Genomic DNA, 16,231 nt, shown 5'->3' on the forward strand with positions numbered 1-16,231 from the left:
ACAAAACAAAAACCCTCTGAACTCGAGACCTAGCCTAAAATCCTTTTCAAACAAAGTTAAATCTAAAAGAGAGAGCCCTCTCTGATTGCGGGTTGGCTAGAACCTGCAGTCCAAAGTTGGTCTGTGGTTACCTCGGCCGTATCCTTTTCTGGATCTTAAGGACAACCTGAGTGATAACATAATGGCGACTCCACTGGGGACTCTAATCCTCAGAAAGTTTTATTGATTAAGTTGGAAAGCTCCACTGGGAACTTCCTCAGATAGTTTCATGAAGAAGGTAAGAAAGCTCTGCTGAGACCATAAATCAAACTTTCCAATTGATGTTTATCTCTTAAAACTACAGATGAAGCCTGAATATCAGCCAGGAAGCCTTTGAGACTGTTTTTGCTTTGCATTACTAGGAGTAGATAAATGCTGCTTCAGTCAATCTTCATGCTAGTTTTAAGTTACAAACAAGCTGTCCCATATTTTAATTAGTCCCTTGTCGATTACAAAAACATTCCCAGGAAAAATACCCAAAAGACAATTCGGAAGCTGGCTCCCAAGAAAAATCCACAATATACAAGGTCAAATCTAGACCCCAACCCTCCAGTTGTTTTTGAAAACCCTAATATAATCCCCAAAATCATTAGGAAGCAAGAAAGACAGGAAAATTTTGATGATTTGAGCCCTGAAACAACTTACCCTAGCTGTTTTCCGACTCCTGTCAAGGTCTTGTTCCATTCAACCCCTATTTCCATCAGTTCATCATCTACATCCCGTAGTACTCCTTCCACTCCTTTATTCACCACACATACTGACACCACTATTGTTTCCAGCGTTCCAGTTACTCCTGTGATCCCCGTCACTCCAGTTGTTCCACTTATACCTGCCAATATGGCTAATAGATATGCACCCCTGCAATTACCTGCTAATGTTGGACGTTTACCTCAAGACTACCAATCTAAAATCAAATATTTTGACAGCACCGGTCCTTTCACAGCCATTCAGCATACCAAAAAGATGCAAGACTATTTTGAAAACTATGAGATATACGATGATAGTGTTAGGATGAGAATTTTTGTTCAGAGTTTGACAGGTGATGTAAGAACTTGGTTCAGATCACTTGCTGCAAATTCAATAACCACCCCAGATGAGCTTTACCAATCCTTTACCAACAGATGGGAGAAAAAGAAAGACCCCTTGCACATACTAGCTTAATATGATACGATCAAACGAGGTCCTCAAGAGACTGTTCTGGAGTACAGTGAAATATTCAATAATGTATATAACGCAATACCACAAAACTTAAGGCCTCCACCTGATCTGGCCTTGTACAGCTTTCCCGATGGATTCGACCCGGATATGGCATACCAGTTAAAAGAAAGAGCTCCTCAAACCCTTGCAGACATGCAAAATGTTGCTGTCAGCACAGAAGCCAATTTAATTGCCAAAAGAAACCGAGCTAGAATGGAAAGAAGAACCACCTTTAAAGAAGAACCCTCAGCCTTTGACCAGAAGCTTGATGCTATTATCAATGGCCTGCGAAGACTGGGAGAAAGAGTAGAAAATGTTGAGAGAAAAGCATCATGGGAAGGACAACAGTCTAATACCATAAGGAACCCAAATTTTAGAAAAACACGAAACACAAATGCTGGTAGGCCTAACCAAGACCATGATATAAGACCCCCTTTCCAAGATAATTATGTTGAAGGATCTACTTCTAGTGAACCCATAGAGGACACTCACATGAAATTAATGGATCCAAAGGGTGAGCATCAAACTGTCCAGTCCCAAGAAGACCAAAATGAACCCGATTACAATCAGTTCCAGACCAAGTCTGGCGAATCTTTTGATTTTAAACAAGGTTATGATACTGCTGTGTATGAAGTACACAAACAATATAAGCTGAGAACTAGGACCATTGACATTTCCGAACCTAGTAAAACAAAGGATAGCAAACAGCCCAACAAGATCAAAGGCAAGGCTGTCACAACAGAACCAGCTGATATACCTGTTCCAAACCCGCATCAAGTGACTGTAGAAGACATAACAGATTCGCAGCCTTCGGTTGAGCAGCCTTTGCTACCCCATTCCTCAAAATAAAATTCAAGCAGTAGCCCAAAAAGCACTCCTGAAACTGTACAACCGCAAGAAAAAACTTCCCATAACGCTGATAAACAAGAGCAGATCGCTGAGAAATTAAAGGAAGCAGAAAAAACTGCCATTGTCAACACCAAGACTCCACTGGAAAAGCCATTTAACTTAGAGGCAGAGATAGGAAAACGCAAGATAGCCATTCCTCTTTCAGAACTGGCTAAACACGATGTATATAGGCAGCAAATTCAAAAGTCACTTCAAATTCCAGAAAACAAGGATGATGTAAATGTTTTAGACGATACCCCAGAGCTGCTATTTGGCCCAGAAGTTAACGGAAAATCAACTCATGGACCTATCCCACCCTTTTATGTCAGTTTGCATATACATGACAAAGTTTTGCACAATGCTATGTTTGACTCAAGGGCATCACACAATCTTATGCCCAAAGCAGTTATGGAAAAACTAAATCTTGATGTTACAAGACCTTACAAAGATCTGTACTCATTTGACTCAAGTCAAGTGAAATGTTTAGGCCTCATCAAAGACTTGTGTGTCTCCTTAGTCCAATATCCCAACAAGACTATCCTCATGGATATAGTGGTGGCTGACATTCCACCAAAGTATGGTATGTTCCTCTCAAGATCATGGGGAGCAAAGTTACAAGGATCCCTTCAATTAGACCTTTCATACGCTACTATTTCAGTCTTTGGTCAACCAAAGAGACTGTACAGAGAAACACTGATGAAATATGTGGTGAGTAGTGAGAGCAGGCCTGTAAATTTTCCCATTTACTCAGTCCGCTCTGATATGGATTCATTTATTTTGTTTAATCATGATACAAATGTTTCAATTGATAATGAGCCCTTCGCTTTAGAGCAACAAGCACACATCAATGAAGAATCAGTTGCGCATACCCACGAAACTGTCACAGCAGCTGTTGCAACCAGCCTACCAGAAGAACATCCTCAAATAGAAAGTTTAAATCTGCCCAATCCTGAGATAGCTCAAACTCTTACTACGAAACACAAGCAAGAAATCACATGGTACTTAGAGTTTGATGGCTCTGTCAACAAGTTAGGAGCAGGGGTAGGTGTCTGGATTCACAACACATACAATAACCATGCAGAAGTGTTATAGACATTTTTGTGCCTCGCAGCATGGAGCATGAAATGTCAATAATTACAGGGATCCTCAGTCCCTAAACATGTTGTTCTTACCCCTAGAGGAACAAGGTCAGCAAACCACAGCACTTTCTATCAGTTCTCCACCTGAAAACACTCAAAAACAGGCTATTTTTGGATCATGTCAGCTGCTCCACTGAGCATCTGCGCTGAATGTCAACTGCTCCTCCTTGTACCTGCGCTGAAAGTCAAAACCAATGAAGGCTACCTGTGCTGGGCGAGATTGGCCAAGTGGCACAGTCATTCTGCAAGGTGTCAACTGCCCAGGAAGCTTCCAAACTGACACTTGGTTCAAGGAATTCACTCTATGATGAGTAAGAGGTACTTGATCTCCATGTGGAAGCAAGGATCTCCAAGTGGACTCAAGAACTGAAGTTTAACTGAAGAGGGAGAGGACACAAGGCAGCTTTAGGTCAGTCTCAAGCTGACTCATCCTTTCTCCAAATCTCCTATATATAGAGCTCTTCTATGAGGTCTAGGGAGGCTGGAATTTTGTGCAAAGTAAGGAAGTGCTGTTGGTTTACAGTTAGAGCTATTGGGTGATTGCTTTTATAGAGGGGAAGAGGAGATTTCTTGCTGCTGGGGAGGTGCTGCTGGATTGGAGCCATTGATGGTTGTAACCTTCTCAGAACCTTTTACTTCTATCAATAAAGCTTTGAATGTTCTCCTATATACTTGTATTGCATTGATGTATTGTATTTACTTGTATATCTGATTCACTCTAATCCATGCATCAGTTATGAGTACATGTTTCTTGTAGTTTCCCTCTCTTGTTTATGCAGGATCTTTGTGTAGCTGGGCCGGCAAGAGAACAAGGAGCTGGGAGCAAGGGACGAAGAGAGAAGACAAGATCGACAAAAGCGAAGGATATCGGTTGGTCAATCTTTTCTTCCTTCTCTGTACTTTCATAAAGGAAAAATATCAAAGCTTTACTTTCAGTTGTTGCTAAGGAACTATCACCCTTAGAGTAGGGATAGGGTCATTCCGAGTCGGATACTTTTCCCCACAACAAACTGGCGACTCCGCTGGGGATCGTATCCGTTTGATTGTATTTGTAGTATCTTTGCTATTCATTTCTTGAAGAAAAGAGTACCAAATCGAAAAGCTTTTGACTATATCAAAAGCGAAGTAGAGGGGCTGCTACTCTTGCTCATTTTCTAAGCAGATTCATGATTTGAAGAGCTGATCTACAAAAGACTCTTGTGCTCTTTGTGATAGCTTTTCATCCTCTTGATCATCCCTTAGCTTGTACTTGACCTATAGCTTTTTATTTCAGCAAAAACAGTGAATTTTTGAGCTTTTTATGACCCGGAAATCCTTGTAAACGCAACTCTCGTGTCTTAGTGCAGGCTGCCCAAAGGCAGTCTGCATTTCAGCGCAGGTACTCCCTTCGGGAACTGCGCTGAAAGTCAGTTTGACAGACCAGAGCCTGCGCTGGACCAGTTAGGCTATGTCTTCCTGAGGTTTCCCACTGAGTCTTGGCCCTGTTTTCACTGTTATTTTGCTGCTAATTGCTTGTCATTATACTTGCTGTAAACCAACTTTCCTTGACATTATTCCGCCTCAGTTGTGTGATGAAACTGTGATTGTTCTTTCAGTATTTCTTACTTCAGTTACAGTTTCCCATTGTGAAAAGCAAACCAGTATAGCTGTGGCCTCTTGGATCCTGAACTGTAAAAGTGTCTTTGAGATCTTAAGAGCTAGTTTTATTACTGTTCATGGCTGTTTGAGTTTGTTTGTTTTTCATTTTTATGGTTTGAATCTATACATTTCCAGTGTCTAAACAAGTCGATCTTAAGGTGTCTTTTGATTTTGGACAAGCTTGTTTATTCTCGCTTGAAATTAGATTCAAAGTTATACAACAGTTTCCTTTTTGTCTTACATCAACATTAAAGGAAAAAGAAAAGAAATACATGCATCTTGCATTTGCATTATTGACATTTTTGCATGTGATTTAGGAAAAAGTGCATTTAGTGTGTGTTCTATGATCTGTGTGAAAAGTTGATGTCTTTCTTTTCCCTCAGTAGATTAAGGTTTTCAAAGTTGAAAGATTGAAAAGTTTTGCTTCTCATCTTAGATTGCATTTAGGAAGTTGTATATATACATCTCGTGGTGATCCTTAAAGGCAAACTGCTAAGCAAGATCAACATTAAAATAAATCCAATTTACATAACAACGCTTTGTAACATAACGCAAACATTTAGAGGTCTAGGTAGAGACGTGTTCCGGCGTCATTAAACATAGTGACTGTCGATCTCTACAAAGGTGGGTGATTCCTCCTGAGAGTCGGTGGCACTAATACGGACTCGTGCTCCCACGTACCGTCGAGTATATATTGGGAGACCCCTATAGGCAATTATCCTTTATCCATAGGAAGCCGTGTCGACCGCCCTACTGATCGCGATGCAGTGAACACAGCATTCACGAAGATCGACCACCCGTACCGTAAAACGTATTCTGTGGTTTCGCGAAAGGTTTGGCACACCCTCTGCCTAGATCTCCAGAGCAGTTTCTTTTGGCCTTTTTCAAACTCTATAATTGAAAAAGTCCGACCGAGCATTTGTCACTTCGGGCTCGTTAATACATCGAAGGCGACTAGAGTCATCTTTAGCTTTTTCTCGACTCTTAAAACATGAAAAAGCAAGTTTGTGTCTAAAAGCGTCGTTAATAAAATTTATTTTAAGCGGAACAAAATCACCTGTTATTCCCACGTTGATCTTTCAGTTGAAAAGTATGGAGCCCACCAACCAAGGAGGCAACCTTGGCGGAAGTCCAAATCCCTTCTCCTCTTGGGGAGATGTTGGTGCGCCTCATATGGCAACATTGTCACTTCCAGGATTGACAATCGGCCTCCCTGTATGGCTCTTTTCAACTAATGTAGTCCAGATCGCCACTAATCCTGAGCAGTCGAATCAACAGTCAGAACAGTCTAGAACTACCCACCAGCCTTCCACTTCTTACAATACTTCCTCTGATCCTTCATCTTCGCGAGGTAGAGCTGGCAAAAGTCAGCCTCCCAAGGAGAAGAAGGAGAAGAAGAAGAAAGAAAAGAAGCAGAAGGAGCCTATGGCGAAGGCGACTGGGGGAAAGCAGAAGACAGCTGACAAAAACCCACACACTGCACCGACCGGGCCTAAATCGCCATGTGTCATTTGCAAAGGGACCCACTTCCATCGTGATTGTCCTTGTATTCCCCGGATACTAAGGGACTGGTCCCCAAGGTTGCACAATCCGGTAGCATCAACCTCTGATAGTCATGTTGATTGCAGTCCGTCAACTAGCGAGAGTGAAGGACGAAGAGGGAGACCAAGATCACCCTGTGTATTGTGTGAAGGCAAGCATGCCATCCACAAATGTCCATTCTTAGATGAGGCCAAGAGAGTTTTGGAAGATCGTCCGGTTTCACCGTTACGACTTCCTCCTGGATACCAAAAACTCGCGCCTAATCCCTTGATAGTTGAAAATCCAGTTGACCCGCCCAAGTGGTCAGCTGAAGTGTCGGTCATTGAGAATGAACCTGCTGAATCCAGACCAGACGAGAGTCTAAAAGTCGAAACGGTAGTTGACCCGGTTCTTCCTTCAGAGGTTTCATCGTCCAATGACTCTGTCATTGAAGACCCATCTTCAAATGACACCGTCGCCGAAGAGTCATCTTCATGCGACACCCTCACTGAAGAGAATAAGGATGACACCATCCAGGTTCTTTTCATTAGCACCGACTCTGATGAGCGTCAGGGAAATGCGCCCATTCCTTTATCGCAGGAAGGAACATCATCAGGGTCATACCCGGCCGTATATTCGGTTCCACCACCAAGCAACCTGGTTGTATCCTTTGATTGGAATCAACTAGGCAGACCCCGGTTACCAGCCAGTATACCATTCAGAATCATTGTCCAAATCTATAGAATGATTATGGCTGGTACTATCATTGATGAGGGGGCGTCTGTGAGTATCCTTTCCTCTGTTGCTTGGAAAGCACTGGGTTCCCCGGCGCTTTTACCTGAGTTAAGAAATCTCTCAGGTTTTGATAAAGGAACCAGTAGACCATTAGGAATCCTCCCCAATGTGCCTGTTACATTGAAAGGGAAGACCGTCAATTTGAACGTGATGGTCGTCCAGGGACCCTTGGATTATAACCTACTCCTTGGACGTGACTATATTTATTGCATGGGAGCGATAGTCTCCTCACTCTTTAGAGTAATGTGTTTTCCACACGAAGGAAGGATGGTCAAGCTCGTAGACCAACTTTCATTTCCGGGATCTCGCATCGCAAATAGTCACATACCAATCCTAAATGGTCTGTTCACTCAAGATACGCCTCCACCCCCAGTCCTCCTTCCCGATGAGTGCGAGTGATTCGGAAAGAAAGACTAGAACCCAGGGGGCATGCACCCTGGTCTGCTCCGGGCAGAAGAAACCCTGGGTATAAGGTAGAATTTCCGCAGAAGAATATGACTAGTCCGTACCCCATCCGTGGATGGAAGAGGGGTTGTTCTGGAATAATATTCTTTTGTTAAAGTTATGTGTTTGACAAAAGAGTCATTCACCTTTGTCTAAAGAGGTGGGCAATGCCCAAGTAGGAATTCCCTTATTGCAACAAGTAGTAACCATCTTTGGGGAAAAGCAAGCCTCACCCATTAAAACAAATGTTTTGAAGGATAAGTAGGGGCAGCCTCCAAAGAAAGAGATTCTATTGTTGTGACAGAGGGTAACCATCTTTGAGTAACCCAATGATAGACATCGCCGAAGAAAGAGATTGATTTGTGGCAGCAAATAGAACCCTCTTCGGATAATAAGAAAGAGACAAGCCTCCCTCAATAATACCAATGTTTTGTCTTTGAGTAGTGTTCTTCTCTTGTCACAAATAGCTGTTCGTTAAAAGTTGGGCCGATGGGAAGATTGAGTACCGCGTAAGACCCCTTAAAATAATGAGAAGACTAGTATCGTTAACATTAGATTGGCAAGATGACAAGTAGCTGTGAACACCCAAAGAAAAGCAGAGGTAGGGGAGAGGAGGGGCAGCCTCGAAATTCTATCCTATGTCTGGGGGCATGCAAACTTTTGGAATGTGAGCGAGGGACGACTATTTATTTTTTAAATTTTTAGGTTCTCCCTTTAAACCTGTAGGTCTAACCCTTTAAACTCGTAGGATTAGCCGATTCCGACCTTGCATGAAGAAAGTCTGTGGGACAAAGGTAAAAACTTGCCAAAATTGGAGCATAGCTTCGTGAGATAAAGCTCCTTAAAAAATAGCTATCTCACAGGAGGCGTTCTTTTTCTATGACTGGTATATCGAGCAGTTTTAGCACATAGTTCATGCTCGTTAAAAAATAAACGCAAGATTCGAGCAGTTTTTGTGCAGAAGTTCATGCTCGTTAAAAAATAAACGTAAATTGTGAGCAATCTTTCCCTAGCAGTTCAAGCTCATCCAGAAAAATGAACCGGTAAACAACCTCGAGAAATGTAACCTTTGAAAGCCATATTAAAAGCCCTTGGTCGTGTTTATATGCCATCACCTCCATCTAGTCATTTGGCCAATCGTTCACATCCATATGTTTGTTTACCCATTTTGAGGAACAGCTGCGAAGAGTGATTTCACTTAGCCATCCTTGTGACACTGCCGTGATTGGAGAATTCCAACCTGTACCTGGAATCTGCTGCTATCCCTGTTCATCACTCGTTCCTCAAAAGACGAGTCTTCTTTGAGCTCTTTTCACTGACTCGTAAAATATGAAAAGTTTTCCGAGTTTTGGCCTTCCAGCTCGTTAAAGCAACCGGAAAGCTATCCCTCCTCTAGATTTTAATCTTTTTGGACCTGAGGGATTATTGCACAAAAAGATCGAGCGCTTGTTTGTTCGGCTCGTTAAAGCAACCGAAAATTCATCCCTTCTGTATTGTTTTAAAAATTTTCGGACTTAAGGGATTAGATGACGAGAAAGGAATTTTGGAGTTAACTTTTCGTACCTTTTCAGACTCTCTAAAAATGAAAAGGACCGAGTTTTCCTTGTCGTTAGACTCGTTAAAATGATTAAATAGCGACAAACTTGTCTTTAGACGAGAACGAGTTTCCCTATCGCTAAGCTCGTTAAATCATAGCGATGGGCTTGCCCGAAGGGCAGGTTATAGAACAAGCATATGTTATCCTCCTCAAGCTTGACAAAAATAAAGAGGTACTGGTCAGAAATGACTGGGGAAAAATTGGGAGAACATCAAAGCTTAATGGTAGCAAGTCGCTCTTGAACATGACACTTTTCTTCCGTACCACATCGAGTTGGGTTGTTTCATTCACCGGTCTCATCACCATGGTCTTCGCCAAACCATCCACATTTTGGGGTAATGCTACCGATCCATCGCATCAGTGTCGTTATATGTTCAAGAGAGGTCATTCTGAAACTGTCAACCGTGTCCCATCCACTGCCATACATTATCCTTCATCCATTCATGATCGCCACCCTGAATCATATGTCACAGTTTGTTTTCACCTCCACTAAAATCATTAGCTCCGTTCCGTGTCATTGATGTGGGATTCATTAAGGCCCTCCTTTGACGGATCGCTTCTTGTCGACTTCAGCTCATTATCCAAGAAGTTGATCTAGGAACAACCCCATCAGTACTTTGAAGCTTGCATGCCTCAATGGCAAGTTTCTCACTTCAGGCGACAGGTATACATCAATGACCTTCGACCAGAAGATTTTGCGTGGCGTTCGACGCCAAGTCCTTTATTCACGCCACGTGAATTGTACTGCAGTACCTTGAGGGTCATTATCATTATCGGTGATTCCTCTCGCGCTTGTTAACAGTTTTTCATCATTGACCGGTAATCAAGCGATGTCTTTCCATGTTCGACTTCAGCGAAATTCTCACATGGATCGACTTGTACTTAGAGTGAAGATCGAACGAGTTTGAAGACCCCGGATCTAGTTTCATCCATCCGGGCTGCGATACATATTCAGGAAATATAAAAGCATTTGTCATGTATATCATTGCAGCAGATGATCATCCTATTCAAAGGATGATAATTTCAGCAGAAAATTATCAGTCTACCATCAAACGATCGTCTGTTCTATGTACCAAAATGTATTTATAAAGCTGAGCATGGGAATGCCCGCCTCAGCTAGATCATGAAAACAGAATGAAAAATAATATATTGTATTGTATTGTATTACAGGGCACCTCTCAGCACTTGAATGAACTTCGGACCCTCTGGATAAAGCATTTCACCCGATAAACGACCTCATACTTTAGGGGGCAACTGTTATAGACATTTTTGTGCCTCGCAGCATGGAGCATGAAATGTCAATAATTACAGGGATCCTCAGTCCCTAAACATGTTGTTCTTACCCCTAGAGGAACAAGGTCAGCAAACCACAGCACTTTCTATCAGTTCTACACCTGAAAACACTCAAAAACAGGCTATTTTTGGATCATGTCAGCTGCTCCACTGAGCATCTGCGCTGAATGTCAACTGCTCCTCCTTGTACCTGCGCTGAAAGTCAAAACCAATGAAGGCTACCTGCACTGGGCGAGATTGGCCAAGTGGCACAGTCATTCTGCAAGGTGTCAACTGCCCAGGAAGCTTCCAAACTGACACTTGGTTCAAGGAATTCGCTCTATGATGAGTAAGAGGTACTTGATCTCCATGTGGAAGCAAGGATCTCCAAGTGGACTCAAGAACTGAAGTTTAACTGAAGAGGGAGAGGACACAAGGCAGCTTTAGGTCAGTCTCAAGCTGACTCATCCTTTCTCCAAATCTCCTATATATAGAGCTCTTCTATGAGGTCTAGGGAGGCTGGAATTTTGTGCAAAGTAAGGAAGTGCTGTTGGTTTACAGTTAGAGCTATTGGGTGATTGCTTTTATAGAGGGGAAGAGGAGATTTCTTGCTGCTGGGGAGGTGTTGCTGGATTGGAGCCATTGATGGTTGTAACCTTCTCAGAACCTTTTACTTCTATCAATAAAGCTTTGAATGTTCTCCTATATACTTGTATTGCATTGATGTATTGTATTTACTTGTATATCTGATTCACTCTAATCCATGCATCAGTTATGAGTACATGTTTCTTGTAGTTTCCCTCTCTTGTTTATGCAGGATCTTTGTGTAGCTGGGCCGGCAAGAGAACAAGGAGCTGGGAGCAAGGGACGAAGAGAGAAGACAAGATCGACAAAAGCGAAGGATATCGGTTGGTCAATCTTTTCTTCCTTCTCTGTACTTTCATAAAGGAAAAATATCAAAGCTTTACTTTCAGTTGTTGCTAAGGAACTATCACCCTTAGAGTAGGGATAGGGTCATTCCGAGTCGGATACTTTTACCCACAACAAGAAGGTCATGCCTATAGACTGAACTTTAAATGCACAAATAACATGGCAGAGTATGAGGCTCTAGGAGTTGTAAAAGTGTCTATCTTAGGTGACTCTGATCTAGTTATACAACAGATGAAAGGTAATTTTGTTACAAACGACAACAGAATGAGATCCTATAGAACCGCTGCTACAAACATACTCCAGACATTCACTGAATTCAAACTTGACAAGATTTCCAGAAATCACAACATTCATGCACACAGCCTAGCCACCTTTGCTAGTACATGTAAGCTTCCTTTTGACCCAAACCATCAATTCACGGCTGAAATAAAACATAGGCCTACTGTCCCAAACAACGTTAGAGATTGGCAAGTATTCGAAAATGATGCCCAACTTAACAGTTTCCTTACCCTTGAGCATGAATTTCCAAATATTAACATTGACATGGATGCTATGACAGATACAGAACACCAAACAACTGAAAATCAGCAAGATATAACAGTTGCAACAGTCAAGAAAATCACAAAACCAACTATTTTTGACAAAGAAAACATAGAACAGCTGAAACAAACACAGATAGAAGAGATAGATAAAACGGAGGCAGAGGTCATTGACTTGAAAGATAATTTTTTGCCTGCTGGCCTAACCCCATTAGAAGATATGTTTGATGCTAATGACGTGCCCAGAAAGCCAAAATTGTAGCCCATAAACACTGAAATAGAAGAACACAACATCGGGACACCAGAAAATCCGAAAATGATCAAACTGTCCAAAAATTTACCACCCGATCAAAAGCCCAAGTACATTGACTTATTCAAAGAATTCCAAGATGTATTTGCTTGGAGCTATGAGGATCTAAAATCCTATGACACCTTGGTGATCCAACACACCATTCCTTTAAAACCAAACCAGAACCCCTTCAAGCAGAAACTTAGAAGAATTAACCCCATGCTTCTTCCCCCGATTGAGAAGGAAGTAAAGAGGATGTTTGAAGCAGGCATAATAGCACCCATCAGATTCTCCGATTAGGTGTCCAATCTTGTCCCTACAAGAAAAAAGACAGGCGAGATTAGACTTTGTGTAGATCTCAGAAATTTAAACCAAGTCTCCCTAAAAGACCATTACCCTTTTCCTAAAATGGACCACATCTTGCAGAGAGTAGTGGGATCATCTAGAATCTCTTTGCTAGATGGTTTTTCAGGTTTTAACCAAATACTTGTTCACCCAGACGATCAAGACAAAACTGCTTTTACTACACCCTGGGGAACATTCAAGTATGTAAAGATGCCATTTCGTCTTAAAAACGCTGGTGCTACCTTTCAACGAGCAATGGATATTTCTTTTGAAAAAGAAATACATGACTTCCTAGTTGTCTACCTTGATGACTGTTACACAGTAATTTGTCACTACCTTCCTGTCAGTCACCCTGCTGTGCCAATCACTAAGCTTCATGCCTTCTGAACTGGCCCAAAAACCCATTTTCCTAAAGTTTTGTTCATCAGCGCGTCTGTTTGGAAAATACCCGCGATGACTGGCGCTCCATAGTGTATCCCGCGCGCTGCCAGCTCAGAAGGACATCACTTTTCCGTGCTGGTCGCCAGCGCGCCTTTCCCCTGTTCTTCCACGCTGACATGACTGTCCCAGTTATGTAGACGCGGCGACATCGCGTCAGTTGCCTCATAATCCGCGCTGATTATGTGTATGCCATGGGAGCCCTTGTTTCTTCACTTTTCCATGTGGTTTGTTTTCCACACGATGGAAGAATCGTGACGTTCGATCAATTATCGTTCGTTCGTCCACAAGCCCCTCCGGTGCACTCGTCCTTCCCTCCTGGCTTTCATCCACAAGTTGCATCTGCCTCGCTGCAAATCAACTACGTGGCCACCTACCCCGTGCCCGTACCCAGTGATGACACCATCGTGCATAGTGTCCTGGGGGCATTAGGTCCTGATTTCCAAGATGTTGGCCTTCCCTCCGAAGCCACTTTCTTGGGGGCCTCCACTTCCCGTTCATTATGACGAAGTCTGGATGGAGCATAGTTCTTTTCCGGTGTCAAGCTCCTTAAAAAATGAAACTGGGTCTGGTCGGAGCATAGTTCGCTTTCCTGTGTCAAGCTCCTTAAAAAATGCAACTAGGTGTTCGAGCATAGTTCCTGATCTTGTGTCAATCTCGTTAAAAAATGAAACACGGGTTATGAGGATAGCTCTTTTACTGTGTCAACCTCATTAAAAAATGAAACACCTCCCTTTCCAGATCGAGTCTTTTGATTAAGATCTCGTAAAATACAAGTCGAGTCTTTCATAGATCTCGAGAGTGAACCTTCATTCCATCCACTTTGTCGAATGCAATGAAGCTTGGGGGGCATGTACCTCGATTTGCATTATTATGCTGGGGGCATGCGAACTTATAACAAGCATAGTTTTTCGTTTCAAGCTTGTGTAAACATGAAACCGAATCCAAGCAAAGTTCTCCACGGTTCAAGCTTGTGTAAAAATGAACCCATACCCGATTTACATCTCGTGATTGCCATTTTTATCCGTTGAATTCTGCTAGATGAGCCTTGGTTGTTTCATTCCATTGCTACCATCTCTTTGGCCGATCATATGCTCTCACTTGGTTGTTTATCCTTTCCTGAGGAACCGCAGCGATGAGTGGTTTTATTAGCCAACCTCTTAACCATTACATGTTTTGAACAGTTCCACCATTGCCGGAACCAGTTGCTACCCTTTATACCACTCGTTCCTCTAGGATGAGTCACCTTTAAGCTCTTTTCTGACTCATAAAATATGAAAAGATTGTCGAGTATTTTTCCCTTTTTGACTCGTTAAAGAGAATAAAAATGGAGGTCTGCTTTCAGCTCTTTTCTGACCGTTTAAAGATGAAAAGATTGCCGAGTCCCCCTCTCGACTCGTTAACGGAACGAGAGGCGGTCACTTTTAAAGCTCTTTTTTCGACCGTTTAAACTAAAAAGATTGCCGGGTGTTTGTCGTTTCGCACTCGTTATTGGCTCCAAAACGACGTACTTCCGACTGCTTTTTTACTTTTTCGGGTCGAAGTTACTATTTACGAAAAGTACTCCTCGATCGAAATGGTCGGGCGGTTCTTTCGGGCATTGTTTTATACTTTTTCGGGCTCGAGAGACACAACTTTACGAAAAAGGACCCCCCCTGGAGTCTCCTTTTCCGCTGTCTTTTCAGACTCTCTAAATAAGAAAAGACGCCGAGTTTTTCCTTTGTCAGGCTCGTTAAACACTTGATGACATCGGACATCGTCGAAATGACACTCTTCAAGCATATCCTATCCCCGTCAAGCTTGTCACCCAAAAATAATCGGGGTACCTGCCAGAAATGGTGGGGAAAATGGAACTGTAATAATTGTCGTGTCGGCAGTATGTCGCTCTTGAACATGGCACTAGTCTGCATTCGTGTCTGGGTGGGGATATCTCATCTCGTTTCACATTAGCCTCCGTGGGTTTGGGTTACCCTGTTTTGACCTCTCATCTGCTCATTGCCCTGTCACCATGACCTCTGCTCATTTGATGTCAAATACTGCCAAATCCACCGTCGTGCCGCCAATATATTCAAGAGAAGTTGACCTCTGCATTAGTACAACCTTCCCTTATATCTCACACAAATCATTTTTTCTCTGTCTCGCGTCGATGATGTGGGAAACATTATGGCCCACCTTCGATCAAAGTCACTTCCTGTCGACTTCAGCTCATTATCCGGGAAGGTGACTTAGAGACTCCCTTCAGGTGCCTTAGAGCCTGCATGCCCTAATGGCAGGTTCTTCGTGTTCGACGCGAGGTTTACATCATTGGCCTCCGATCGAATGATTCCGTGGGTGTTCGACACCAGCTCATTGATTCACATGCCGCGATTGTACCTATAGTACCTTGAGGGCCATTGTCATTATTGGTGGTTCCTCTCGCGTCTGTTAACAGTTTTCATCATTGACTGGTAATCAGACGATGTTCATGCATGTTCGACTTCAACTCATATATTCACATGCTTGAACTTGTACTTTGTTCGGATCAGGACGGAGCGCGAGACCCTGGATCTCTGTCTGTTATGGTCCAGGTTGCGATTTTGTGGGTGATCATTACATGACTCATTGATGGATGGCTGCGCCCATACCTGAGTCTTCATGGATGGCTGCGACCATACCTTATCATTCTTTTGGTCTCTTTAGCTGGGTGGCTGCGTCCATTCCACAGACCATTTTCGCATGTCTTTTGGATGGCTGCGCCCATGCCTCGACTGCATGTACTTGACTATCAGAGATATTTCGGTCCTTCCTGGTGATGTTCCAGTTCGGCGTGTGTTCTAAAGCATTTCACCCCTCCCACTCTCTCGGTCTTCATGCTTTAGGGGGCTTCTGTTACACAGTAATTTGTCACTGCCTTCCTGTCAGTCACCCTGCTGTGCCAATCACTAAGCTTCATGCCTTCTGAACTGGCCCAAAAAACCATTTTCCTAAAGTTTTGTTCATCAGCGCGTCTGTTTGGAAAATACCGGCGATGACTAGCGCTCCATAGTGTATCCCGCGCGCTGCCAGCTCGAAAGGACATCACTTTTCCGCGCTGGTCGCCAGCGCGCCTTTCCCGTGTTCTTCCGCGCTGACATGACTGTCCCAGTTATGTAGACGCGGCGACATCCCGTCAGTTGCCTCA

Source organism: Pinus tabuliformis, chromosome 4_2 (genome assembly GCF_031772625.1).
Source record: "Pinus tabuliformis cultivar Carrire ecotype Pingquan chromosome 4_2, CPIR1, whole genome shotgun sequence".
NCBI classification, from domain to species: domain Eukaryota; kingdom Viridiplantae; phylum Streptophyta; class Pinopsida; order Pinales; family Pinaceae; genus Pinus; species Pinus tabuliformis.